Source organism: Poromitra crassiceps (assembly GCF_964638095.1).
Source record: "Poromitra crassiceps genome assembly, contig: HAP1_SCAFFOLD_1489, whole genome shotgun sequence".
NCBI lineage: Eukaryota > Metazoa > Chordata > Actinopteri > Beryciformes > Melamphaidae > Poromitra > Poromitra crassiceps.
This window is the reverse complement of record NW_028150923.1, coordinates 25,001-30,139: the sequence shown is the minus strand read 5'-3', so window position 1 is coordinate 30,139 and position 5,139 is coordinate 25,001.

Sequence of the window (5,139 nt, the reverse complement as noted above, 5' to 3'; positions counted from 1 at the left end):
TGAAGCTCTCATGGGTCCTCTGCATTTTCCTCGCACTAAAAGCCAGTCTACCACACGAGGTGGTCGAACCCGGACCACCGACTGGCATAGTCCTACAGGGGGTCCCCGGACTCCTGCTCACCCGCTGCCGCATCTACACCCAGAGAGTGTACGTGCGCTTAGACCCCTGGGACGTGTACCGTAAGCACGGCCCCGCACCCCGACTCACTGAAGGTAGGCCCAGCGCTACCCAGGTCCAAGACACGGTGGATCACGCAAAGCAGACCACCGAACACATCCTCGAGCAACTCCAGAAATTCCTGGTGACCGAGAAAGATTTGAGTGGGCACAAACGCCCCAAGCGGTTCCTGGGGGGTCTCCTCATGATAGCCGCTGCCGTGGGTTCCCTGTTCTCAGTGGGGGTCTCCGCAACCAACGCAGTCAGCATCAACACGCTGCAACGACACATGAGCGAACTAGAGGGTGAAATGCCAGAGATCCGAGAGAGCCTCATTCTCCAACAAAAACTAGCACAGGACCTCAGTAAAACCCTTCAGGGCACTCTAGTTGCTGTGAACCTCCATTCTGTCCTCATTAACCGCACTGCCCACGCCCTGCAGACTCTAACCGACGTAGTCCGAGAGGACATGACCTTGGTGCGCGCGACCAGAGACTTGATGCAAGACCTTACCCGGGAGATAGCCTCCTCAGTCACCAGTCTGAGCGGGGGTAACATACCCCCCTACCTGGTCTCCCTATCTCTGGTTGAACAAATCTTAAAATCCGCCACGACCACCGTGGTCCAATCCTCTCAGGTACACTTGGCATATAGTCTTGGCAGTGCTATCCCAATCTTCGTAGACCCCCAGCGTCTAGAAATAGGATTCCTTATCAACCTACCAATCATTGAACAACAAAACATATACAGGTTGAAAACAGTGTTGAATGTTGGTTTCTGGAAGGGCGACACCCACGTGCACCTTGAGACACCAACCTTCATCGCGTACCACCCAGAGGACCCCTCGCTCACTCTCGTACCCAACCTAAACATGTGTGTCAAAACAAAGGACATCCACTGGGTTTGCCCAGGCAATCCCTTCATCAGAGATGTCACCAAGTATCTCTGCGGCCTGAGAGCCGGATCCACTGAGCAAAAATGCAAAGGCAGCATGTCCATTAAGGACGAGGGAATGGGTACCAGAGTAGAGCAAGCCGGTGACCGATGGCTCCTGAACACACCTGCCACCGAAGCCCTAATGTCACATGAGCGCCATGACACAGTCACTAAACTGAGCCTGCCGAATCAGACCATGTTCCTCCCAGTTCCCCAGGGAGCCACGGTACATATCGATGACACTGTCCTCCATTATCTCAACCCCGACAGACATGACGTGGACATTGAGATAATGGACGCATTCCAAGGTCACAATCTCACGATTGGGGACACCCTTCAACAGCAACTCCTGGCTGAAGGGACCAAGCGAGTCCAGTTCAGCATCAAGCCGACGGGACTCACTACCACATTTGCCCAACACGCAAGCCGCCCATCGCAGTACCAAGAGCACCCCATCAGTCTGATCGCTATTGGCCTCCTCCTTAGTGGCTGGGTCATCACCGCGTTTCTCGCATACATAATGTACAAATACATCCAGAAGCTGCAAGCTAAGCTAGAGTCCTACACTGCCGCAACACCACGCTTCGCCCTCCTACCAGGAGAAGGTACCTTAGCTAGCCCACAGCGTCATTAGAAACCCCACTACCTCACACCCCTTCTCTCCCTTCCCCTTTATGCAAATCGTGTAAAAACGAAGAGCTAAATGACCAAGATAGAGAACCGGGCCCAGGCCCTGCCTAGAAAACTTGAAGTATGACAATCTGAATGTATTGCTTCGTGTGATGTAGACTAGTATGACAATCTGAATGTATTTTTTGTGTGATATAGTATAGGATGACAATCTGAATGTATTGTTTGTGTGATATAGAATGATAGAATAACTTGAGAAAAGTCCTGCCCGGACACAGGTGATCTGCCCGGACTTGAGCCCACATAGGACCACATAGCGTAGGACCTAACGAACTTGCTCCTTTCAGCCTCACGGACTAGGCAACCAATGGGTCGCCACCCGCAGGCCGCATGGCCCTGGAGATGCTTTAAAGACTGTGCCAGAACACACCCTTTCAACCATCGGGGGGATGTTGGGCCAGACATATTGGAGTATTGATATTGATATTGAATTAATATTGATATTGAGTTAACAGTGATATTGAATGAAAGACATGTTGTTTGAACACTGACATTGAATGAGAGACATGTTGTTGAATACTGGCTGATCCTAGTGGAAACAGTGGGAGCACCTAACCCCCACAGACTTGGCCATTTGGGGCAATTTGAATACCACACCCGTGATAAAGCCACAGGGATGCGAGCCGATTCCTTTGTCCCACAGCAGCGAGATAAGGGGAACCAATCGGTGTGCCTAAACCACAGCAAAGACACGCCCTGCACCCCAAAACATATACAGGTTTGGAACCTGAAAACTTCAGTTCTAAGTGACTAATCGTCGCGACAGGACGTACGTTTGTGTCCCGAGACAAACCGCCCTTCCCCCCTGCTCGGACCCGAGCCGCCCAGGCCGCAACCAGGCCGACGACCTCCACATCAGGGCCAAGCCAGCTCTGATATCCTGAAACCGACCCGCATCGCCTGAGCGCCCTCAACCCGAAGAAGCGAGCTGTGAGGTTCCCCCTTTCCTCCACTGAGACGACAGCAGATGCAAGAACCCAGCGTGGCCAGCTGAGATCGACTGCCTATTCTCAACCCCCCGCTCCTGCCTCCACGGCTTCCTCTTCGGGACAAGCGGCCGCCCGCTCCACGAGCCCCTCTCCTCCCCGCTGGAGGAACCTTGCGAGTCCGACCGCAACAAACCACTGCATCTGCGTTTGCAGAGCTGAGCGAACAAGCCAAGTAAGAGACTGAATTGATCACTCACGTCCGGGCTTAGAATTGTTAGAGTTAGATGATATATATATCTTTAGATGTACATGATTAACTGATATGATACTGTGAATGAATCTGTGACTGTTTATATCTGACTGTGACTGTGGGTTATATATGCATTACTGAATCCGAGTGTTTAGACGCTAGCCAGTTACTTCTTCACCGATCCACGGAGTGGATCTAATATAGCCGACGAGCTGAGAGGAACTTGTTTCGCCAATTCAAAGTCGATTAACTAATCGTGGCGGAGTAAGAGCCTCACGGCCCTGTTTTTCATCTAGACGGTGTTATTTCTCACTCACGGGCACGTGCGCAAGCGCGTGAACGGACCCTTCCTTGCTAAATACACACACACATAGCTATTAGTCGGCTAACCGCCATTTTGTGCCGAGAACGCATTCCCTTAGTCTCCATCTTGGGCCGATCGCCATTTTGGCCCAAAAGCACACCCCCGTATCCTCCATTTTGTGTCTAGTCGGTCCTTCCGGGTCGGCCATTTTGAGAACAGACCCCTCACGCACACACACACTCACCCACACACACACACACACTCTGCCTCCCTCTAGTGTTCATCCGGTGCTTTACACTTTTGATGCAGATAAATACCCCCACCTCACATTCACCGACCATGCATTGAAATGTTTAGATGGTAACTCAGTTACAACGTGAATTCACTGACTGTATTGCCAATCCCTCTCTTTTATTTTATATATAATAAATATTGTCAACTTTTATTAGAATTCAACTGTTTCAGAGTGATTTTGTGGAATTGTGGTAAACTGTTGTCTAAGATGTAAGAACTCTCTCCTTTCAGATTAGACTAAAGGTGATTCAGATTAGGTCCGGTGATTAAGCCGGTGGTGCCCCTAGGTTAATCCTTACCAAGGATTACATATTTGATTTTAATAACTTTATGAAATATTAATAATTTTCGGATTATTAATATTTTATTTTACCTAACTAAATTCACCCAAATAACGAGCACAACACTACGATGCTTGCATCTTCTTTTTTGTTTTCTTCTGATTTCTTTCTTTCAATGTGTAAGATTGTGGGGTGTTTTAATGCACAGAGCTTGCAGCTCAGTCTCTTTCTACAATCCTTGCTTATATGTCCTTTATTAACGCACCCAAAACAAATACCGTTTGCTTTAAAGAAATCAACTTTCTCTGTGTGTTTCTTCTTGTTTAACTCTTTGCAGGCTTCTGTCATATGATCTTTCTTGCAGTACAGACATATCTTGATTTGTGGAGCTGGGCTTTGAACTGCTTCTTCTGTTGTTACTGTAGCAAAGCTGCTGCTCTTACGTGCTACTGAGTCAAACTTCATTTTAGGAAGTTTTCTTTTGTCTTCTTTTGGTATTACATCCTGAATATTCCCAAACAGTGGGTCAGACGCCATGTTTGATTGTCTTTCAATGAAGTCAACAAGTTTTTTGAACTTTACTCTCTTCTTGGTGTGCTCATAATGACCATAAGCCACACTCCTCCATCTTTCTCTGAGCTTAAAGGGAAGTTTTGAGACAACTGTTCTCATGTGGGATGCATTGTTCATATCACTCAGAGCATCAATGTCCATCATAGCATTGCAGCAACTCCTCATAAACAGGGCGTACTCCTGTAGTGCTGTTCGGTCTTCAGATTTGAGTATTGGCCAATTCAAAGCCTTTTCCTGATAAGCAGAAGCAATGAGCACATCATTTCCATAATGTTGCTGCAGTAGTTGCTTTGCTTTCTTATATCCCTTTTTGGGCTTCATATGTACAACATGGACAACTTCTGACAAGTACTTTAGGTTGGCCCGCTGTGTATTGTTCTAAAAAGAACAATCGGTCTCGATCATTACTTGTTTTATCTTCAATACAATGCTCGATGGTGCGAATGAAAGTCATGAAGTGAAGAGGGTTGCCTTTAAAAACAGGAATTTCTCTTGATGGTAGAGTCGAAAGCCGTTGTTCTTTAATAAGCATTTCTGTTATTTCGTTCTGCTTCAGCATGATTTTTACCATATCGCTATCTGATTTGCTCTTGACCATAGTAGTGTGTGTTTTACCTTGCGGTAGCAGACCATGCTGTTTGCTCATTGTGGTTTTAGCTTGCATTTGCAACTGCTGACCACTAGGGGCATTTTGGAGGGGTTTTGGCTTGACATAGCTGCGTTTC